A 25,642-nucleotide genomic window follows, 5' to 3' on the forward strand; every position below is an offset into this window, starting at 1 on the left:
ATCATCCCAGTATGAGAATTCACAATAAGCTATTCCTTGGGTCGCAAGTATAAATTGCCTTGACCTATACTGCCTTAGCACCAACAATGGGACATATCCAACAGCTCCCCAAATTCCAAGCAGAGGAACCCAATAAAAATTACCACATCTATACAAGATCTCATCCGGAAGCAACCAAGGAGCTCTCCACTCGATGTCCTCTTCTTGAAGATTCTGAAGAATTGCCATCCATTTTTCCTCTGAAATATTGTTTCTCCTCGGTGTGGCTACAATCTCCTTTAGTGGTGAATAACTTTCGGAGAAAACCTGATACGAAACCTTATCAACCTTCCAAAAGTGACTGTGAAACCATGCGAGTAGGAGCTGTGCACATCAAATGAATCTTCCCTCTTCTTTCCGGCATGCACTCAATGACCTGAAGGTTTTTGCCAAAATTGCCGGAATTGGTATAACCCTCTTATCAAGCCGGTCGAATAAATTGGTGACTGCTTCATCAACATGTCTCAAAGCTTTGGCGAAGACAACTAAACCATATATACTCAAAGAAAAGACGTTTACCTTCTTCCTCACATCTGGGTGTGTTAGAATCAAATCTTTCAAACTCTTCAAAGATGATATTTTATTTCATCAAAATGAGTTTGTCCAAAAGACTCGTTTAGTAAAATTTAAAAGAATATTCAATTGTTTAAGATTTATGAAGAAATCACGGCCCAATACATTAGGGCACAATTTCTTAAAATCTTAATTATTGAACACTTTGTTTATTTTTTTAAAAAAACCTTATCTCGAGAAATCAACACGTCACATCTAATGCATTAGGACACAACATATTGAATTTTCGACGACAAGCTTTTTTTATTTGATAAAAAACATTCTCGATAATTAGTTTCAACGAAGAAAATTGGAACCCAATACGTTAGGGCTCAATCTTTTCGAAGATTCTAAATACGAGTATTGCCTTTATTTTCGGATAGTTTTTTTTATTGAATTTGAATGAAATTGATGTAATACTTCATTAGATGTTTGCATAAATATCGCATTAATAAATGACAAATATGGATACAATAACATGAGCATAAATAATACAAGCAGTAGCAATAAAATAAATGAAATAACAAATCCAAATTAAGCAATAGAACAAGTACAAGTAGAAAAAGATTAAAACATTCTAAAAATAATAATAACAAAAAGTACATAAGTATTTGAATGAAGAAAATAAAATTGTAGACATAAATATAAACATGCGTATTAAAATCATAAAAAATATAAGTATGTATTAAAACGTCTACAAAAATGAGAAAAAGAAAATATATATATAGGTAGGTATAAAAATAGGGGTTAGGAAAAAATAAAAATATATATACACATACAAAATATAAAGAATATAAGGTATAAACTATATACATTGAAATTATATAAAAAAACATACATATGGATTTATATATATAAATATGGATTATTTGTAAAAAATATATATGATGTATTCAATAAAAATGTATAAATATAAAATATAAAATATGTATTAAAGATACAAACTATATGTATACAAACAAGTTGTAGAATAAATATATATAGATTATAAAAATAATGATTATATTATGAAAAATAATTACATTATTAAAATTAATTAATTCTTAAAGATAACAAAGAAAAGGACTAATTTGAATTAGAAATAGAAATCTGGGGCGAATCCGCAAATAAATGGAGACTGGAGGACCCTATTGAACACGCCAATAATTCAGAGGGGATGGAAAGCAAATTACCCCTTCTGCTCCAAACGGCGTCGTTCAAATAGGATTAAATTGAAATCGAAGAAAAATTAAAAAGATAAATTTTAAAAATAAAAGAAACCCAATTGTATGAATATTGAAAGGCGGAGGGGCTAAAAGAGCAATTTGCCCCTCAGCATAAAAACACGCGGATCCTAGGTCGGGTCGGGTCAGTTTCGGGTCGATCCAGGTTAAAACGATGTCGTTTTCAATAGGCTATTTAAGCCAAAAAAATAACTAAAAATTTTCATTTTCTTCATCCCTTTAACAAAAAACATAAATCCTCTAAAAAAATAGCTCTCCCCTTCCCCAGTTTGTCCGGCCAGGGTTCAGACACCGGCCGATCGTCGGTCACTGCGCTGAATGCCGGCCTCCAAAAACAGCACCGCCGTCTGCGGTTGCCGGAAAAGGGGAAAATAGTTTTTCGACCCTTCAGACCCCTCTAAACCCAAATCTGGGTTTGGATCCTTCAAACACTGCCGAAAAAACCTCGAATCTTTGGGAAAACACTTCGGCTTCCGGTTGTTTGTCCTCGGAGACAACTCCTCTGCCGTTCACGGTGATCTGGGCACCCCTTAAAGGTCGTTTCCTTTTTCTCTTATTTTTATTTATAATAGTACACGAAAAAAACAAAATCTAAAAAACAGTAGTTCGAAAAAAGTATCGACCTTTGATCTTTCGATTGCTTATTTTGCTCTCTGCGTATTTGAATTTCTTTGCCTTTTTTCCGTAAAAATAATTACTTTTTTCTTATTGATTTTTTGATCCCTTTTACAGTATATTCAATGAATTTTTATAGCCATTCTCAGAACAATATAAAGAAACGAATCTGTTTAATGATTTGATTTGCAAATCTTCGCTTCTTTCTTGATGTGCAGGTATGAAGATCACGTGGAGATTTGGAGGGAGAGGCTTGGCTTGCAACGCTGTTGATCCTTAGAAACCCTAGGGTTTCTTTATCTGTTTTGGGCCACTGAGTTTCGGGCCTCTGCTTTGTTTCAGTTTGGGCCCTTATAGGCCTGTTTGTAATTTGGGCATTTTAGCCTGGCCAAAATCAGGTATTACAAATATCTTACCAAACTTAACTTTTATATTTAATCTAAGACTTAAACTTGCATATTAGCCACACCTTCTGATGATGGCAATGGAACACTATTAAGAACAAGTGGATTAAATTCCTCTAATCCTCAAGCAACTTCCATTGTCATGCTTGTTGGCTTAAACTGTCATTGCACTTTCCACTGTCAGTGACTGCAATAACACTTCCATGCTAAAAAAATTCAAACCTAAAGATTAAAAAGTAGAAGCAGGATTGAATAAAATAACATTTAACTGGAAATCATGTATACTTCAGTACAAACATGAAATATAAAGTAATCGTCAGCATTTAGAAAAGAAATATAAAAGAAACAAGTGGATAGTAGTATTCCTAGAAAATCTCGACTTGATCCCTCAACTCCCTCATTTGTCGCACTCAGGGCTCCTCGTCAAAAGCTAACATGTATCCCTTTCACGTCGGTTCACCTGTAGGAGGCTTAAGTTGCCATACCTGAGAAGCTTCAAGAGATAGGTTGAAGAAGATAATGCCCCCCTAAAAAGCCTTCTCCTTTTTTCCTTTTCTTTTCACGTGAATATTAATATTTATCCAAATAGCACGGGTGTTCTTTCAACAGAATCATGCTACCTCTGTATGTACAAGTTAGTTGTACCAGACTGGATAGCTCACACATTTTTGTTTTTATTTGGACAGCTTTCGGGTGCAGTGAGAATTCTAGGCGCAATCTAGAAATACTCATGCAGCGACATTAGTACCAAAACACGACAAAACTAAGGATAAATAGGCTAAGATCCACTGAGTTATAAAATGCAATTTACTGAACTGAAAATGCTAAAATATATGCTAAAGATAAGTAAATGGGGACAAATTAACCAATAAGTAGGGAGAAAACATATGTTCTTTCTAGAACTATCACACCCCCAAACTTGAGTTTTTACTTGTCCTCAAGTAAAATAGAAACTAGCAAGGCTACATAAGAATTCACTAAGGTAAATGATCATTCTAGCAAATTGAATCACCTAAAATCCCAATGAATGAGTCACATTCAGATGACAGAATATTGCATCGACAATACATACTTATGAATGAATAAGATTGCAACTTCATCAAAACTGGCATTATGCTTTAAATCCTAAATTCTATGAAGATCATAGAATATATATTTTTTTATGAATAAGGGATATTGTTGCCTTACTGTACCCTTGTTCCTGAGAAGTAATGATGGAGTGCAACAAACCCCCAGGGAGTACGTAATTGCGCTGACACACACTAATGCAGTGACAACCTTTGGCCAGATTGATTTTTCTAATGCTTCCATTGGAGTGTTCCCTCTTTAACATTTCACAATACACCCACTTTGGAGTGTCTCTTATTCATAACTGTATATATATAAGCAGCTGTAAAAGGCAGCTTCATTCATGATTCAAGGAATGCTACTAGTCATCCATTACTAATGCAACCCAAATCATTTATCAAAGAATTGAAGATACAACATTCAGTCAAATTTATCCAACTCATTCTTTGATGATTCACATGATTCAAGAATTAAGCATCGAATGTAACAAAAATTTTCAAACACATTTGCATTAACCACAAATAAACCTTGTATGCTTCATTAAACTCAATTTTTTTAAAATATGGGTGTATTTCCAAACCCCATATATAGTCCCCAAAACTTAAAGTTTGCATTGTCCCCAATGCACTAACATTAAAATGCAAGGACAACGTGCACTAACAAAATGAAAATTACAGCTACATACAATGTATGAATACTACAACTAAAACTTAAAATAAACTAACTCAGTTTTCCTCGGCCATTAATGTTGTTGCACGATGTTTCTTCTTCCTCATTCTTGCGCTTTTTGTCTTTGGAGTGGTTTCTCTTCTTTTCTTTGGGCTTCACACGGTCCTTGGATCACTTCTCAGTTTCCAACGTTGCCCTGGCATTATCGACTGCTTCTTGTGTATGAGGGGTCACATTGAGTGGTCCGATATAGACCACTATCACCAATGAGTTGTGGTGCTCCTTACTTGTTACCTCTGCAGCTTCAGCCGGTCTAGCTCCATCTCACTCCAGATTATCAGTAGTTGCACCCGGAAACTTTGATGCATTAACAATGTTCTCAGCAGCTTCTTTCTCAATATTTTCTTCCTCAGCCTTCGCGTTCACAACTACAACACAGACTTTCTTCTCTCCCATATCAACTTCATCCTCAATAGCAGGTGCCTCTTGACCAGTAATGAAGTCACCCTCGACCAAGCTATCAATCCTTCGCATGCACTCTTCAATGTCCCTTGAGTCCTCTTCTTTCTCATCATCAGATACGTGCATAATGGGCGGGGATTCCTCTGATTAGTCTCAGTCCCCTAAGTCATCTTCTTCGGATGAGGGTTCATAATCTCGAATGATCGGTGGGGAACATTGGAAATTTTGAGAGTGGGGTCGGGCTTAACTGACTTAATGCAGTTACAATGGAGTTGTTATAGGCCTTGGTGTAAGCGTAGAACAAATTATGGGATCTGTCCATATCGTCTATTGTAGCGACAAGCCTAATTTGCTTATTACTGATGGAATTAGCAAACTTCTCGATATCATGCATTTTGAGCAACAATTATGTCTTTGTAGTTAGGTTTGTTCCCTTGCTTTCTATGTAACTCCCCAAAATTCAAGTCTTTAATTTTTGCATAATTTGTCACAACTACTTGTTTGCTTCTGTGGTTAAGTAATTTAGATGTGTTTGGGAGTGTTTGAGGAGCCTGGGTTCAAGTCTTGGCCTTGGCAGAATTTTTAGTTTTTCCCTTAAATGAATCTGGACATAGGCATATAGGCCTTATAAATATTAGGGTCTGTTTGTTTGCCAGTAAAATGTTTTCCGAAAAATGATTTCTGGAAAATAATTTACTTTTCTGGAAAATGATTTACTGAAAATATTTTCTGGTGTTTGGATGAATCTGTGTAAAATATTTTCTGTTGTTTGGCAGATTTCCTGAAAAAAAATTTCGGAAAAGTTTCTTTTACATTATTAATAAATTTATATACATATTAATAAATGTTTATATTTTAAATTGTTTTTACATATATTAAAGTGATTTATTTATAAATAAATAAATCAAATTAAATATATAATAATACGCAATTATTAGAATATAAGAGCATTACAAACTACTTCCGAAATTTACTAATTAGTAGTGAATCTAATTGTAGTAATCTCCTGATGAAATTACACTCAACATAAAAGTAATTTTTTTGTCGTCTTACAAACAACACAGATAGCATCATTATCAAATTTCAGCCACTCTCAAGTATAACCAATTCCTTAGCCAACCAATCTACATTGTAACACAAAGATAACTCATATAAAATTTATCCCAATGCACACATTTACAGACAAAAATATGTATATATGTATGCATTCAACAAATACATAACCATATGCATGCAATCAGCTATGTTCTTTGAAAGCTACTACTAGATCAAGCATTGCCTCAATACTATAGGCTGCCATCCAATAGAGAAGAAAAATACAAGCGAAGAACCCAACTTTTTACTTAGACATATGGAAAAACGTGCTCATGCAACTGGTAAGAAAAAATCACTCATGGCCCAAAAAATAATTTCATAGAACTTTTAGTAAAATCAAAATGAATGATACATACAATCAAAATTTTCAACTGACATCTATTGATTTAATACAACCAGGTAAAGAGGCAGACAACCATATGATATCTATGAAGCAAATGAACTAGCAATATACTAGAAATATTAGCAATTGCAATCAACAAAGGCAACACGCTCCATTGAAGTCCCCAATTTAAATCCATTGATTTAATACGTGCTCTCATTGAAGTCCCCAACTCTAGGAATATGGTTCTGCCAGAAGCCAGTCAATTAAGCACAATCAATAAAAATTCAAGAAACATAAACCCAAACCCAGATAAACTACTACATTTACCTTACGGTGCTTGCCTATTATGTTGCCATGATTTCTAATTATAACAGTAGTATTCCAGAGAGTCTCTCCATGATTTATATCCCTCTCAAGAATTGAGCTTATAATGACCATGTTATACTTGAGTGCAAATTCCTGAAGAAATTATGTAGATTCCCCGTTAATAGGTTCTGCAAATTCACACCACCTATTTTCTCGTGTACAGAAGGCAAATGGCATCATCCATGGTTCCTGAACTTGCATCATAAACTCATTAATTTGCATTTTCAGAATATTATGTATCGATCAATAAAATTGACCATACCTGTAAGCATAGTATGTTGACTCCTGAAGCACCAGCAACATCAATTATTGGTCCCAAATTTTCAAATATAGCTTTTTTCTGGTCTGAAAAGGATGTAGTGGTTGGGAGAGCAATGGAGTTCTGAATAAGACCGACCCTTACCTGGGGTTCTCTTAACAACTCTTTGTCAACAGAAAATTTGAAAGCCTGGAATGATTTGAAATGGAAAAGCACATATAATTGCCTTCTACAATATACTTGTATTGAAATGACAAAAATCTACGGAGATAATAGCTACAAGTATGCTTAGGTCAGGTCGGTGAGAGAATAATTTTCTAATGAGAAAAGGGATGTTTTTCAACCACTTAGATAAGAGTGGATTGAATGGAAATCAACATATTCCAAGGAGATCCTGGTAGTACTAAAATTATACATTAGAACTATTATAACCAAATGTTCAAATGTATGAACTAGAAACTGGAAAAGGGGGGAAATGGAGGAAGAAAAATATTCCATACAAATATCAGAACATATGACATAGATTAACTAACCCTGCCTAAAGATTAACATAATCTTCAATTGCAGCCAAAATGCATGGTAGTGCCTTGTATATCTAAAGTGTCCAAAACATAATTGTTCCTTCACTTTGATTGTTTTATAAGAGTATTACGATTTCAACCAGGCCAACCTTGTGGTTATTATTTTCCAATATTGATGAGCTAAGATAATGGATCTCTATATCAACGAATCGTTATAATGCAGTAATGTTGGATAAATAAATAGGCACCTAAAGATCAAACTCATGTTTGGAAGAGAAGGCTTTAGCTGATTCAGGTGGAACAATAGTTTCAAGTGTTGTTCCGCAATTCAGCCCCAGAAGCAACTAGCTGACTTCCTGTTAATAAACCATAACAAAATTCCAAAAGATTGTTACTTTCACCAGCAATAAGATCAGTAGATTTTGACTTTTAATACGCAAAACATGTTACTTGTTAATGAGATAAATTGTTTACAAATTCTAGGATCGACTACAATGATCATTTCAGTGGCAAAAACTGACCAAAATGATAATAACCAATCGTTCATAATAGACAATTTGAAATGGGGTTTCCTTTTTCATGATCAAATTTGCTTTTACAATATATATATAAGCAAGCAAAATAACAAGAAAGATTGGAATTTTTTGCCCAATGCATGGTCAGATTAAGAAAAACAAAAATACCCAAATCAAAAAAGTGAAGACATATAAATTACAACCCCAAAAGCGGGAAAAAAGAAAAAGAAAAGAGCTGGTAGAGTTGAGCTTGAGATTTGCGCTCAAGAGGTGGTGAAGTGAATTATACCCACAAATTGATCCATCTTTAAAACTTTGCTTTTCTTCTGCGCTTCCATTTTCTTTCCCAATTCCATCAGTTTTCTCTATTTTCTGATTCCCTCAATTATTGCTCCAAAATCAAAACATAGAAAAAAGGTTTATGAACGCCGGTGTCTGGTGTTGATAATCGGTGTTGGCTGATGGCAAGTAGAAGATCAGGTGTCAAGGATAGGGGAAGGGGAAGGGAAGGGAAAGGGAAAGGAAGATCGGTGTTTAATTTTCCTGAAAATGTCTTACCATTCGGTAAGACATTTTCCAAAATTAAGGCTTCTTTTTCCCGTGTTTGTAATTGATTTTACGTGAAAAAAATATTTTTAGCCAAACAAACACTGGAAAAGGCTGAAAACATTTTTCAAAAAATGTTTTACTACAATCCAACGGACCCTTAGTGTTGGTTTTATGACACAAAAATAGCTTGTGGTCTAGTGGCAAGGTGGCATGTGGTGTAACTGGGAGGTCAGAGGTTCAAGTCCTGGGTTGCGCATGGGAGTATTTATTTTGCTGCTTGAGCTGGGTAGTGGTAGAGTTGGACTAGAACACTGCTAAATGGAGCTTGAGCTGGTCATAGAGGGAGTAGAGAATAAATTGGTGGAGTGAATCAAGGAAGGATAATGGGAGAGTTTTTAGGAGAAAATTAAGGAATTTGAGAAGGGGTGAGTGTTGTGCCGTTTGGAGGGTTTTCAGCTTGGGAAATTCGGCTGGGGTTAGGTTGTACTAAATTTGGCTTAGGTTTGTTTGGGTAATCAGTTTTTGTGTTGATTCTTTTTCTGCTTGTCTTGGTTTTGTCAGTTTCGTTTGGCAGCTATTGGCTTTTGGTGTTGAATTGTGGCAAGTTTCTTCACGGGTTTTGTTCACTTTTTCTATTTCATGTTCTTTTTCTCTTTTCTCTCTACTTTCTGAATATTCCTCTCTTCTTCCCTCTCATCTTGCTGCTAAAATCTTCCTTTTCTCTTTTCCCTATCCATCTCTCCCTTGGCCGAATCTCTAACCTCTCCTCCTATTTTCTTTGACAGATTATCCCTCTCTTTCTTTCTGTTCTGATTTTATTTTGCCTTTTATTATTTTCTTCTCCTTTTTGATTAAGAGCGATCTCTCTATTCGGAGTGTGGTTCAGTCAATTACCACCTTTTTCTCTATTCTTCTGTGCCGATCTTCTCCTCTCTATTTTTACTATCTCAATGCTGCAAGTAATCCTGGTTATTGGTAAAGTTTGAATACTCTTCACTTTTTGTTTAAAACTGGTTTTATTTCTTTCATTTTCATTAAAATCGAATACTCCTGTTGTCCACTATTATGGCCTAGTTAGTTTATGAAGATCTATGTTGTGGTACAGGAAATCGTTAAGTGGGTGACCATTTTCGGTTGAGAGTCTTGAAGGAGTTAAGTCACCCTCTATCAAACAAGGTTGGTGTGCGTCGAGGCTTGCGCATTTCTCGTAATCAAGTGTGTAGTCACCCACTGCAACCGTAGATCGGCGGAATGCTAAAAAGCTGTTAACACGGCATTTGAGACCACACGGGCGTGCGATCGCTCGAGTGGCAAGCCCAACCTGCGATTCATGAGTAAATGACCGAAATACCCTTGAAGGGTAAAATGACTGAAATATCCTCGAAGGGTAAATATTATCTAGATACCCTCGAAGGGTAAATTTACCGAAATACCCTCGAAGGTGAAATTATCAAAATACCCTCAAAGGGTATAATTACTAAAATACCATCGAAAGGTAAAACTACTGAAGTACCCTCGAAGGGTAAAATTATTGAAATACCCTCGAAAGGTAAAATTACTGAAATACCCTAAAAGGGTAAAATTATCGAAATACCCTTAAGGGTAAAATTACTGTAATACCTTTAAGGGTAAAATTACCGTACTACCCCCTAAGGGTAAAATGATCTTTATACCTCTAAGAGGTGAAATGACTGTTATGGCTTTATGATATGTATGACTACGATTGAGCATGACATGTTGCATACACGGATGATATTATGTCACGACATATTGCATGGGGTTGGGTTGTTATATTTGAAGGAAGTATACTGTACTGATAAGGTCGCATGGGTCGCCCAAGACGACTGTGGACCTACTGGTGGCTTTGCCACGTATACTATTACTGGCAGCTTTGCTGTGATTTTATTACTGGAAGTTTTACTGCAATATTGGTGTGTTGGCTGGGTGGATCAATTTTATCCCCACTTGGTGTGTTGGTGGTACGGAGTGGTGTGTTGGTTGGATTGGGATGGGTTGCATTTTCTGTATTGTAATGATACTGTATTGGGTTAAGGCCCACACTGCTACTGAATTGTGCTAAGGCACTCACTGTACTGTCACTGATTAGGGCCTAGGCCCAGACTGCTACTGTATGTTGTTTACTGTTAGATTGATAGGGGATTACACACTGAGCTTCGTAAACTCACCCTCTCCTCTTAACTGTGCAGGTAATCCTCGGCCATAGACGATTTGGTGCTGCGAGGGGCTCGGAGGTGGCCATACTACTGCTGTTGTAACATTTGCTTTTATTTTACTTTAAATTATAAGTTGGGTTTTGTTTTGTAATAAGGCCTTTAATTTGGTTTTTAACTTTAATTGGCCTTTGCTTACATATTTTATATTGCTAGTTAGGTGAAAATAAAATTTCAAAATAATTACAGTTTTCAAAGACACGAACTTTAAACGTTAGAGCTTTCAAATGCTTCAGCGTTTTAAATCAACTTAATATAATAATAACAGTTAATAAGGCAAACATTTGGTTAAGTGTTTCGTTAAACATTACTAAAGAGGTTTCCAAACTTAAGAAACGAGTTTTATCAACAAGCCTAAATTTTGAGAGACACTTCAATGTGACACACCAGATATGACCATAACATCTAGGCCGGCTTTGGGGTGTTACATTCTACCTTAGTTTTGCCCTTCCTTGTCTCACTGGTTTCTGCCTCCTTCATTGTCAGTGTATCTTTACCACGAGTCATTCTTTCAATAGAGGCTTCATTTATTGGGCCCTTATTCTCCATGACCTCTTCATCATCACGAGGCATGATCCCTTTCTGTTGGTACAGTAGCATCACCAACGATGGGAAAACCAATATTCCAGTTTTCCTTGCGGAGCAGTCAGTGATTTCCTGGTGGAGTATTGTGCCGGCATCGATCTTTCTGCCCCTGACAATTGATTGTATTAGCCACATTCTATCGATCTTTCTGCCCTTGACAATAGAATGTATCAGCCACATTCTATCAAGGTTGACAATGGTGTTGTGAGTAAAGAGCAGTAGCCTGCAGTTGACAAAATGAAACTAGATTCTACTTTGCAGTGTCAGGAAGCGACTGTGCATCGTATAATTCTTTTGATGTGAACTCGTCCACAATGATCCTTCGACACATAAATGCTTTACCAACAGGTCCCTTTTTGTCGTCTGTGATATCCTTAATAAACTAAGAGTGTTCATCTACATCCACTTTAGTGTTGTACAACTCATTGATTTTTTTAACATCCCATGGGATTAAGCCTTTTTGGACAAAGATAAACTCTAACTCATGGTCATAAAGTTTAGTATAAAACTCACGTACCAATGAAAGAGAGTGGCTTCCAAGACGAGTGCAGAAAGTCTCCCACTTTAGCTTAAAGAAGTTTTTGTAGACTTGCTTGCCTAAGTCTTGCTGTTGCGAAAGGAGAATGCCCTGTTATGGGTGGAAGTTTCACTTCAAATTTTTTCCTTGAAATCATTATTGGCCACTTTCATTAAAATGATCATCGGCTCTTTTTTCTCCGTTGGTATAGAGGATTCTGATTCATGAACTGCAGTTGCAGAGGATAAGTGTTCTTCAACAGACTTGGTGGTTTTCTTGACTGGTCCTCTTGTTCTTGCCATATTTTCTTTGTTTTGTGGAGTGAATATAGTTTAAAGTTGTAAAGGTACAAGCTTGGGGAAGAGAAAATGAATAAAAATAGTTACTTTGTATGTGTTACAGTCAGCACAGTTAATGGGGTTTATAGCGAGTGGAAGAAGAAGATGGAAAGGCGTGATTTTTTTATGTTAAGAGATACAAAGCTAGCGGGAATAAATGTGTCCAATGGGAATTGCGCCCATTCAAACAAATCAGACGGCTAGGTCACTTTTGATCAAATGGTGGGATTTGAAAATTCTGATCTACCCTTCATTCGTGGTGAGTCATACTTGATAGTACAATTGTACAAACTGTGTTGACAATAAAGCCTAAGTGCGTCGAGAATGGTACCTAATTATTCTGAAAATAAAAAAAAATAGAAAAAGTAAAACAAACTTGAACAGAAACAAAAATAAAATAAAATTACATAATAATAATTCCATAAAAATTAAAAATTTTCGACCAATTTAATGGTCTCTACTTTCTTTCAATCAATATTCCCAAAATAATGTTTCAATCGCTGGCCATTCACTTTGAACTAGTGTCCATCATGTAAATCTTTGATTTTGACCGCACTATGAGGAAATACTTCGACAACTTTGAAAGGTCCAGACCTAAAAGAGCGCAATTTACCTGGGTGCAGTTTCAGTTTAGAATTGAATAATAAAACTTGTTGACCTACAATAAATTGTCGCTGCAAAATAATTCTTTCATGCCATCATTTGGTCTTTTCTTTGTAAATTGCAATGTTTTCATAAGCATTTCACCTAATCTCCTCTAGTTAAGTGATATCCAACAGGCTTTTCTTTCCAGCAGCTTCATAGTCCATGTTCACTAGCTTAATGTCCATATTTCTTTGTGCTCCAGTTCAACTAGCAAGTGGCATGCTTTCCCAAAAACCAATTGATACGGTGACATCCCTAATGGAGTTTTGTATGCTATCCACAATGCCCATAAAGTGTCATCTTGTCTGGAAGACCAATCTTTCCTCGAAGGGTTGACAACCTTCTCAAGAATGTTTTTAATTATTCTATTCCATACTTCGACTTGTCCATTAGTTTACGGATCATAAGTAGTAATCATTCTATGATTAACTCCATTTCTCTTCAGTGCGGCTGCCACTTGATTGCAATGAAAGTGTGTACCCTGATCACTAATCAATGCCTTTGGTGTGCCAAAGCGGGTGAGTATATGCTTGTGAAAAAATTTAAGCACTGTCTTTGCATCATCTTTTGGGACTGCAACAGGTTCAACCCACTTCGAGACATAGTCAACCACTACTAATATTTAAATATTTCCAAATGAACTTATAAATGGTCCCATAAAATCCATACCACAAACATCGAACAATTCAACCTCCATAATTGGCTGCTGTAACATTTCCTTGTATCAGGATATAGAACCAATGCGCTGATACCTATCGCATTGATTCACAAAATTATGGGCGTCTTTGAATAATGAAGGCCAGTAGAATACTGATTGGATAACATTAGCAGTAGTTCGCATGCCACCGAAATGACCTCCATAAGGAGCATCATGATAGTGCTTTAGGATTGAAAGCATTTCCTCTTTCAGAACACAATGCCGAATAATGTTGTCATAGCATACCTTGAATAAATACGACTTGTTCCAATGATACTTCACTACTTCATGAAGAAATCTTTCTTTTTATGGCCTGTGACACCCAATGGGAGTTTTCCACACGCTAGATAATTAACCAAATCCGCATACTAAGGGGTTGCATATACAACAAATAACTTCTCATCTAAGAATGGGTCGACAATTTGAAGTATGTTTCCATCTTTGCTGCCAAATTCCAATTGAGACAGATGGTCTGCAACTTGATTCTCTGAACCCTTGCGGTCTTTTATCTCAATGTCAAATTCTTGTAACAATACGATCCAGCGTATCAGTCTTGGTTTTGCATCCTTCTTCACCAAAAGATATCTCAACACCGAGTGATCAGTAAATACAATAACCTTTGTGCTGACAAGAGAAGAACGAAACTTGTCAAAAGCAAAGACTACAACCAATAATTCTTTCTCTTTAGTGGTATAATTTATTTGAGCCTCTGTAAGAGCTTTGCTAGCATAATAGATGGCATGAAATATTTTTCCTTTGCGTTGTCTTAGAACAATACCCACAGCAAAGTCACTTGCATCGCACATAACTTCAAAAGGTTGAGACCAATCTAGTGCAACGACAATGGGTGCATTTACCAGCAGCATCTTTAATTGAATGAATGCATCCAGACATGCATCGTCAAAGAGGAATTTTTGATTCTATTCTAGTAATGAGCATAAGGGCTTTGCAATTTTGGAGAAACCTCTAATAAATCTTTGGTAAAACCCCACATGCCTAAGAAACCTGCGAATATCTTTCACATTTGTCAGTGGAGTATATTTCTCAATGGTTTCCACTTTAGATTTGTCTACCTCAATGCCTTGACTAGAGATGCGATGGCCTAACACAATGCCTTCAATTGCCATGAAATGACATTTTTCCCAATTTAGAACAAGATGTGTGTCTTCATATCGTTGCAATAGTTTATCCAAATTGTCACTGCAATCATCAAAATCATTCCCATAGATTGAGAAATCATCCATAAAAACCTCTAAAGAATCTTCATTCATATTTGAGAATATTGCCATCATGCACCTTTGAAATGTATCTGGTGCGTTGTAAAGACCGAAAGGCATATGGTGGAAAGAAAAAGTACCAAAGGGACAAGTGAAAGTTACTTTTTCTTGATCCTCCAGTGCAATAGCAATTTGATTTTACCCAGAATATCCGTCTAAGAAGCAGTAATAGGCTCTTCCAGCAAGCCTGTCCAACATTTGGTCAATGAAAGGAAGTGGGAAGTGGTCCTTCTTTGTGGCAGCATTAATTTTGTAATAGTCCATACAGACTCGCCATCCTGTAGAAATACGTGTAGGAATTAATTCGTCTTTGTCTTTGCTAACCACAGTGATGTCACTCTTTTTAGGAATGTACTGCACTGGACTTACCCAATTGCTATTAGAAATAGGGTAAATAATTCTAGTATCAAGCCATTTTATAATTTCTTTCTTAACAACTTCCTTCATCTTCTCATTTAATATTCTTTGTTTCTCAATCGATTGCTTGCCTTCATCTTCCAACTTGATCTTGTGCATGTAAAAAGATGGACTAATGCCCCAAATAACAACAATACTCCAAGCAATAGCTCATTTATGTTGCTTAAGAATAAGAACCAATTTCTCTTCTTGAGTTACATCCATTGTTGCAGAGACAATAACCGGGAGAGTATTGTTATCACCAAGAAAGACGTACTTAAGATGAGTAGGTAGTGGTTTCAATTCCAGAGTAGGAGATTCATCGATAGATGGCTTGAAAATTGGAACTATTCTTTTGGTTAAGTCTAAGGATTCTATCTGCCATCCATGCCTAAGTTCAATATTATTAGCTTCAACCATTTTGTCACAATTATCTAAGAATTCATCATTAGATGTCAGTGCAAACTCCTTAGAAAGTATTGTGCTTTGGTCATTGAATTCTTCCTCAATTAAATCATCTATCATATTGACAATATAGCATTCTTCTTTATCCTTGCATTGAATTGATTTGAAAAAGCTGAAGGTAACGTGCTCATCATTAAGTCGGATGGTCAGTTCACCTTTGTAAACATCAATAAGAGTTTGTCCAGTAGCTAAATATGGTCATCCCAAGATTATGGGAACCTCCTTGTCTGCATCGCATTCAAGTATGATAAAATTAGCCAGAAAAATGAATTTATCCACACGAACTAAGACATCTTTGGTTTGCCCTTTAGGTTGAGCCAAAGATCGATCAACTAGTTACAATGTGGCTGCAGTAGGTTTCATGTGATCAATTCCCAACTTTCTGAAAGTAAATAGTGGCATTTGGTTGATGCTAGCTCCCAAGTCACATAAAGTGTTGCCCAAATAATGGTTGCCAATTGAACATGGGATAGTAAAGCTCCTATGATCTTTCATTTTGGGGGGCAACTTATTGGTCAAAATAGCACTACAGCCTTCTGTGAGTGCAATAGTTTCTATATCACTGGGCTTCTTCTTCTTGGACAAGAGCTCCTTCATAAATTTCTCATAATTCAGAATTTTCACAAGAGCGTCTATTAAAGGAATATTGACCTGAAGTTGCTTCAGTGTGTTCAGGAACTTTTGGTACTACTTATCCTACTCATTCTCCCTGAATCTCTATGGAAAAGATAAAAGTGGAGATACATCTAATTGCGTCGATAGTTTCCAGGGTTAGACATTAGGCATATGAGCGACAATTTGTGGAACTTCTTTATCTGGTACATCGACAAGCTCTTCAAATTCAACCTTTTCACTAGGGATCACTTCACCAGTATCTGGAGGTGCTATAGTAGAGTCTATAATCGGCTCGCCAGTTTATTTACCACCCTTGAGAGTGATAGCCTTGCATTCTAAGTTCCCCAAGACTGTTGATTACATGCAAAATTATTATAAGAGGTGTCATAGGAATTGTTGCGGATGATACCGACATAACAGGCTTTCTCTACATATTGTGGACAATCTTCATAGCTGTTGTTGTCACTACAAATCTCACAACAAAAGATAGGAACGTCAACTGTTGAGTGACTTGTATAGGTGCAACGTCACTAGTCCCTTGCATATTTTTTATCATATTTGCAAGAGAAGAAACTTGAGCACTAAGTGCAGATATTGCATCCAATTCAATAACTTTCGAAGTAGCTTTTGCTTGCGCAGCTCTAGAGATAGGATATTGATAATCATTCTGAGTAATTCTCTCAAGAATTCCAATAGCATCATTATAAGTACAGTCTAGCAAAGGACCATTGGCTAATGCATCGACAAGATTCCTCGTGTGTGAATTCAGCCCATTATAGAAAAATATCAATTTGTGTTTTCTATTGAATGTCGTGCATGGGACAACGTCGAAGCAAAGATTTATAACGTTTGCATGTGGTGTGAAGATTCCCATCATCCAGCTGATGATAAGCTAAAATATCATTTTGTAGACGAGCATTCATTGACAGCGGGTTACATTACAAAACAAACTGTGTTGCTCTTGCATTCCAAGAAGTAATTGATCCAACAGGTATCCGAAGGAACCAAGTACGAGCTCTTCCCTGTAAGGAATAAATAAATAATTGTATTTTCAAAGCGTCATCAGGAACACCTTGCTGACTAAAGGAAGCACAAATCAATAAAAATGATTTAAGATGTTCTCGTGCATCTTTATGTGGCAGTCTAGCATATTTCCTATTAGAATTCATCATTTGAAACCTTACTGGCTTCAGTTTAAAATTTCTAGCTTGGATTGCTGGCCTAACAACTCTCGGTTGTAGGTCATCCAAGATAGGTACTACAAAATCTCGTATAGTCCTGTTTTGTATTTGAGCGTCTTGCGACAACGGTGGGTCATTAGCATTTTGGTGCTGCATCGGGGCTATGACTTCATAGTTTCTCGGTAAACCCATATTCCTTTTTTCTCGAAGTCTTCTCCGAATGGTTCTTTCAATTTCTGGATCAAAATTGGCAATAAACTCCGAATTGCTTCAGGCATACAACACCTAAAATAAAATGTGAAAATAGCGAAAAAAGAAAACAAGTTAGTAACAACTAAATATTATAAATAAAAAAACCAAAAATAAACATCAACCAAATGGCATCCTCGAAAATGGTGCCAAAACTTGATCAGCTATTTAACATCACGGCAATAATGTGCAAGCATACACTATCGATCCAAGTATAGTAGACAAATATAAGTCTATCAGGTATCGATCCCACGAGGATGGTTGCCTTTTGTCTATCAATGTCAGTGCAATAAATAGATTGAAACGAGATAAATTGTGTGAGTAGTTGTCGAAGCAATAACTTGAAAACAATAAGATAAAATATGATAATGTTAAACTAGGACCCCCAACGTGAATATTCAACAGAATACTAAATGCTCACAAGGTATAAAAGGATAGGTGATTGTCGATGCATTAAATTGCAATGAATATCTTACCAAGCTTAACTTATATATTTAATCTAAGACTTAAACATGCACATTAGCCACACCTTCTGATGATGGCAATGGAACACTATTAAGAACAAGTGGATTAAATTCCTCTAATACTCAAGCAACTTCCATTATCATGCTTGTTGACTTGAGTTGTAGCTGCACTATCCAGTGTCAGTGACCGCTTCCATGCTAAAAATATTCAAACCCAAAGATTAAACAATAGAAGCAAGATTGAATAAAATAACATTTAACCCAGAAATCATGTATACTTCCATACAAACATGAAATAGAAGGTAATCACCAGCATTTGAAAGATAAATATGAAAGAAACAAGTGGAGAGTACTATTCCTAAAAAATCTTGACTTGATCTCTCAACTCCCTCTTGTCTCGCACTCAGAGCTCTTCGTTAAAAGCTAATCTACATCCCTTTCACGTCGGTTCATCCATAGGAGGCTTAAGCTGCCATAGCTGAAAAGCTTCAAAAGATAGGTTGAAGAAGATAATTCCCTCCAAAAAGCCTCCTCCTTTTTTCCTTTTCTTTTCATGTGAATATTAATATTTATCCAAATAGCACAAGTGTCCTTTCATCAGAATCATGCTGCCTCTGTACGTACTAGTTAGTTGTACCAGACTGGACAACTCGATAGATCCTTGTATCTCTCCCAAATAGCACATGAGGGCACCGTCTCAATAGATCCCTGTATCTCTCCTATGTATCATATAACGTTTCTAAATCGATCTGGGTAAATGAAGAAATCTCATTCCTCAACTTAGCTATTTTAGCTAGTGGGAAGTACTTCAACAGAAATTTCTTGGTCATTTGAGCCCATATAGTGATGAAACCTTGTGGTAAAGAGTTTAACAACTATTTTGCCTTGTTCCTCAATGAGAAAGGGAACAATCGTAAGTCAATGGCGTCATTAGTGGCGCCATTAATTTTGAAAGTGTTGTAAATCTCTAAAAAGACTGGCCAGATGAGTGTTTGGATCTTTATCTTGCAAACCATCGAACTGAACATACTGTTGTACCTTCTAAATTGTGTTCAGTTTCAGTTCAAAATTGTTCGCAGTAATGGTAGGTCTCACAATACTCGATTCAGCCCCAATCAGAGTAGGCTTGGCATAATCATACGTAGTACAAGGAATATGATCTACAGGAGGTAGCTGAATATTCTGATTATCACCTATCTCCTTAATAATATTATTGTCCTCTTATTTGTCTACTATATTATGTTGATTTTTCTTTGCTTTTATAACCTCTCTACGATTTCTGGGAGCAATAATTTCAGTCTCACTGTCAAAAAGTAATGGTCCCGACGAGTTTCCTCTAGTCATAAACTAAAAGAACCTGCTAAAAATAAAAAACAAAAATAATTAAAATGTAAAAATTAAAATAAAAACAAAAATATAAAAATAAAATAAATAAAAATGGCTAAATGAATAAAAATAAAGTGCTCCTAATATTTTATTCCCTAGCAATAGCGCCAAAAACTTGATGTGTCACTAAACTAACTAAAAATACGACGAAGGTAAGTGCACCTATCGATAAATAGTATAGCTACGATGAGTAAAGATATCATATTAGCAATGACTAAAAGTATTAGTAATTACCATTTTCGTATTATTTAGCCGACAAATTGGAGTGAATCTTTTAGACTAAGATTTAATAAATTAATCTAACTAAAGAACTCAATAGAGAATGAGTCAGGAAAATAATCGAATAAAAACCAATGAGAGAAATAATACCTAGGAAAGAATCCATCTAGACTTCATCTATTATTATGAATCTGGATTAAATGATTTATTCACTAGGTATCTTGGTCCGTAGAAATCGCTAAATTATGCTAATATCTCTTTCGAGAGTAAGACAACTAACTCTAGTTGATTAACAGAAATTTCTTTCTAATTAAAACCCCTATTGTCGCATTAACTCGATCTATGGATCCCCCTATTAGATTTGACTCTAATTTGGTAGATTTATGTCGTCCTATTTCTAGGATTGCATGCAACTCCACTCAATTATGCTAGATCTACTCTTAAATAAAGATTTTTTCTCCTCTGATTAAGCACATTAAACATGAATTAATATCCCAGAAATATTAAAATAAGAGATAAGTACAAAAAACTGAGAACAATAATCAAGTATTTATCACGTAAAACATAAATTAAATAATAGAATTAATCATAGGGTTCATCATCCCTAGGTATCTAGGGAATTAGTTCATAATTGTGAAAAAAACCATCTCAAAGTTAGAATAACCACAAGAAATAAAGAAACTCATAAAAACTTCAAGAGAAATTAAAATGAGGTCTTCAATCTTGATGAAAATCCGCTTCAAAGTTGGCTTTAATAGTGTTTTTTAAGTTGTTTTCTTCTATATTCTCTGATAGCTCCTCATTCTCTTCTTCTATTTGGTATTTATAGACTTTAGAATGCCGAGAAAGTATAAAAATTGTAGTTTTCCATGTATTTGGGATGTGAGTTGTAAATTCGACACGGTCTGGCAATGGCCATGTGTCCAGCCCGTGAGGCTCACACGGGTATGTGTCCAGCCTGTATGGGAAGGCCCAGGTCATGTGACTCCTAAAATAAACTCCATTTATCTGATTTTTGCTTGTTTTTCACTCTTTTTTACTCCGAAAGGCTCCCCCGAGTATAAAAACAAGAATTCAAAGGATTAGGAGCATAAAATTCACTAATTTACATAGATAACCATCCAAAAATGCATTAAGGACGACATTAAAATATGTTACTTTTATCACTTATTAGTAATGAATTAAGTTTGGGTGTGAAAACTCTAGAACATAGAGTTATTTTAATATTTTTAAGCTTATATTTTCATTCAAGTTTAGGGTGGTTGAAATAATTCTTGTTGTAATTATTCTAATTTTTTTAAGTAAGACTAATTATTCTAATTTATGTTAAGTAAGACTACTTCACAAACTGTTTTTGACAACATAAGCCTTTCATCCATGAAGGTGGTTGACGGATTTTGAAGGAAGAAAGACTTGAAGTTCACCTGCTAATGCTCAAAGCTGCAAAAATACTGCAGCATTAGACCGACGGGGTCAAGCCTAGGAGGGTAAATCTTTTGGATGCCTATGTCACATCCCGAAAGTTTACTAGTTGTTGTTAGTTTATTTACAATCTTGTGAAGTAGCCTAGTGGTTAAGCACCTTATGTAACTCTTTAGTGAACCAAGTTCAAGTCTCCATGCTCTTTTTTTCTAAAAAATTTTTTATTAAATGTTGCCAATCAAGGCATACAACCGTCCATGCATGTATGCTTGTGTAACTCCTATTTCAAATTTCTCACTAACTCCTTATTTTTAAAATTCCTAAGAGTAACTTCCATAGTAAAGTGTTACTAATTTTTCTATAATTTTTCTAACACCTTTGTCCTCTCTTGAATGATTTGTTGGAAGGTTGTTCACTTTGTGTTGTCCCAACTATCATCTCACCACCTTTCATTTCTTTTTTGAATTTTCATTCATCTTTTCTCTCTTTACTCCTCCCTATTCACCACATTGTGCCGCCCAAGTTTGTTTGCTCCTCCTAGATCTTCTAATTTCTGTGCTTCATTTTACTTTAACAAATTGAATCACCACCTTTCAAACACCACTTCTTCATTAAATCAACACTACCAAATCACCATACCACCACTCTAGCACCATTATACCACCACCCTAGCACTACCATATCACCACCCTTGTACCACCTTGAAACAGTATTTTCTTCCATAGCTCTTTTTCTCTTTTCTTTTCTTTATTTTGAAAATGACATATAAGTCTAGTTTCAGGAAAATTTTACAGATCTAAATTTCGAGTTTCGTAACTCGAGTTATAGTTAAATTGTTGACTGCTATGCAGGTGCCCAGCATTACGGTGAATAGTGAAATAAATTTTAAAAGAAAATTTTTTATGCCCCGAACTAATAAGTTAAGTCAAGTAACGCCCCATACTCAACTCCGGTAACGGTCTCGGGTAAGGGGTGCTACATTTGTTGGTATCAGAGCATGTTTAGTAGGTTCTCGAAACATTCAGTGTGAATAAGAGTCTAGCTATACATGCCATACTTATATTTTGATAGTGTGACGAATCTTGACGATTTTAAAATGTTTTCTTTTATAGTTATGGATCCCGAACAAGCAGGTGCAGATGATGTAGAGAGTAATGCGCCCGCTCCCACAGAAGGGATGGTGCCACCCGGTAATAGTGAAAGGCCCGTAGTAGTTAGCCAGGGAGCAGGGGCTCGAGAAGCCTATTTTCAAGCTATGAATGATTGGTTTGCCGTGTTCGTTCGTACGAATCCAGCTATTAGACCTCTACCCCCTCATGATTCTCAGGTTTCCCATGTAGCTTCCCTAGCCACAAGTATAGTTATAAGAGAAAGACCACCAGTTGAAAAGATCAGAAAACAAGGGGATGAAGAGTTTCGAGCTACTAAAGTTGATGATGCAGAGAAAGCTAAATCTTGGCTCGAGAATACTATCAGAGTTTTTGATGAATTATCCTGTACACCTGAAGAATGCATGAAGTGTGTTGTCTCACTTCTCAAAGATTCGACCTACCATTGGTGGAAGATTCTTGTGTTAGTGGTACCGAGTGAGAGAATTACTTGGGATTTCTTTCAATAGGAGTTCCATAAAAAGTATATCAGTCAGAGGTTTATAAATCAAAAAAGAAAATAGTTTCTTGAGTTAAAACAAGGTAAGATGACTGTGATTGAGTATGAACGTGAATTTGTAAGACTTAGTAAATATGCTCGGGAGTTTGTGTCCAACGAAGCTAATATGTACAAGAGATTTGAAGATAGGCTCAATGATGATATCCAACTGTCAGTGGGTGTTTTAGAAATTAGAGAGTTTGTTGTTTTGGTTGAAAGAGCCTGTAAGGTAGAAGATTTGTTAAAAGAAGAAAAGATGGGCAAAGTTGAAATTGAAGTGCAAGACACGAAAAAAAGGCAAATGAGCATATTGTTTCAGTCTACATCCAAGAGGCCTAGAGAGTTCTCAAGTGGATCAAATTTTTCAGCCAGGTATTCTAGCTGAAACAGAGGAAGAAGATTTGAGGGCCAAGAGCTCAGACTACTACAGTCGTAAGTACGGATAGTACTCAACCACCTAGGCCAGAATGTGCCCAATGCGGTAGACGTTATCCTGGAGAGTGTAGAGCAAATGAAAATGCTTGCTTTAGATGTGGTGCACCAGATCACTATATTCAGGATTGTCCTGAAATAGTTAAAAGAGAAGTAATACCGAGTGCGAAATCGGGAAATTCTCCTACTAGAGGCAGACCACAAAGGAATCTAGGAGTTGGAGCAAGTAACAGGGGTACACCCAGAGACTCAACTGCTAGACCAGATGTTAGAGCGCCCGCAAGGACATACGCTATCCATGCTCGAGAAGAGGCATCATCCCCTGATGTGATTACGGGTACATTTTCTCTCTATGATACTAATGTTATTGCTTTGATTGATCCGGGTTCGACCCATTCCTATGTTTTCATGGGATTGATGCCTAGTATGAACATGCCTATAGAATCTACTGAATTTGTAATTAAAGTATCAAATCCATTAGGTCAGTATGTGTTAGTAGACAAAGTATGTAAGAGTTGCCTTTTGATGATTAAAGGTCACTGTTTTTCGGCTGATCTCATGGTATTGCCATTTGATAAGTTTGACGTGGTTCTTGGTATGGATTGGTTGACTGCCCATGATGTGATAGTGAATTGTGGAAAGAAATACATTGAGTTGAAATGTGAAAATGGTGATATTATCTGGGTTGATTCATATAAGTTAGATGTTTTTCTCGCTATTATTTCTGTTATGTCTACTCAGAAATGTTTGAGAAAAGGGTGTGAAGCTTATCTTGCTTTTATATTGAACACTAGAGATCCAGATTTGAAAATTGAATCAGTGCCAGTGGTACGTGAGTATTTAGATGTGTTTTCGGAAGAATTGCCAAGTTTGCCTCCTATTAGAGAAGTTGAATTTGGTATTGAGTTGATTCTAGGTACAAATCCTATTTCTATTGCTCCTTATAGAATGACCCCGTTGGAATTGAAAGAATTGAAAGCTCAGTTGCAGGAATTAACTGATAAAGGTTTTACAAGGCCTAGTTGTTCTTCGCAGGGTACACCAGTGGTTTTTGTGAAAAAGAAAGACGGTTCAATGAGATTATGCATAGATTATCGGCAGCTTAACAAAGTAACTATAAAGATTAAATATCCATTACCTAGAATTAATTATCTGTTTGACCAATTGAAGGGAGCTATTGTGTTTTCCAAGATAGATTTGAGATCCGGTTATTATCAGTTGAGGGTTAAAGTGTCAGATGTTCCGAAGACTGCTTTCCGGACTAGGTATGGTCACTATGAGTTTCTTGTGATGCCATTTGGCCTGACTAATGCTCCTGCTGTTTTCATGAACATAATGAGCTGAATTTTCAGACCTTACTTGGATAAATTTGTAGTTGTGTTCATTGATGATATTATGATTTATTCTCGTGATGAGATTGAACATGCCGAGCATTTGAGAACCGTTTTACAGATTTTGAGAGATAATGAGCTTTATGCCAAGTTTAGTAAAAGTGAGTTCTGGCTTCGGGAAGTTGGTAAAAGGATTTTCCATGATAGCTACCCCGTTGACAAGGTTGTTGCAAAAAGATGTCAAGTTTGAATAGACTGAAAAGTGTCAGCAGCGTTTTGACAAGTTAAAGGCATTGTTGACTAAAGCTCCCGTTTTAGTACAACCAGAACCGGGTAAAGAATTTTTGATTTACAGTGATGCATCCTTGAATAGATTGGATTGTGTACTTATGCAAGAAGATAAAGTCATCGCATATGCTTTCAGACAGTTAAAGCCACATGAGAAAAACTATCTGACGCACGACTTAGAGCTGCCTGTCATTGTATTTGCGTTGAAGATCTAGAGACATTACTTTACGGTGAAAAGTGCCGAATATTTACTGACCATAAAAGCTTGAAGTACTTGATGACTCAAAAAGATTTGAACTTGAGGCAAAGAAGATGACTAGAGTTGATTAAAGATTATGAGTTAGTGATCGATTACCACCCGGGTAAGGCAAATGTTGTTGCTGATGCCTTGAGTAGAAAATCTTTATTTGCATAGAGAGCTTTGAATACCAGTTTGGCTTTATCTGATGATGGTTCCATTTTAGTTGAGTTGATGGCTAAACTGATGTTTCTCAAAGAAATCTATGAAGCTTAGAAAAATGATAGTGAGTTGCAAGCTAAAAGAGCTAAATGCGAGTCGGTTGTAGAGTCTGATTTTCAGATCAGTTTTGATGGT

General features: G+C 36.0%; 1 non-coding gene and 1 pseudogene across 1 annotated transcript; one reads left to right on the forward strand and one right to left on the reverse strand.

The window, feature by feature from the left end:
- Positions 1-6,463: 6,463 nt before the first annotated feature.
- LOC107963283 (beta-ureidopropionase-like) lies at positions 6,464-11,658 on the reverse strand (annotated as a pseudogene).
- A 7,339-nt stretch (positions 11,659-18,997) lies between these two features.
- Positions 18,998-19,104, forward strand: LOC121220645 (small nucleolar RNA R71). The gene has a single exon (XR_005917865.1). It is a non-coding gene; the product is annotated as a small nucleolar RNA R71 (small nucleolar RNA).
- The last annotated feature ends 6,538 nt before the right edge of the window (positions 19,105-25,642 follow it).

This window comes from Gossypium hirsutum, chromosome D08, assembly GCF_007990345.1.
Source record: "Gossypium hirsutum isolate 1008001.06 chromosome D08, Gossypium_hirsutum_v2.1, whole genome shotgun sequence".
NCBI classification, from domain to species: Eukaryota; Viridiplantae; Streptophyta; class Magnoliopsida; order Malvales; family Malvaceae; genus Gossypium; species Gossypium hirsutum.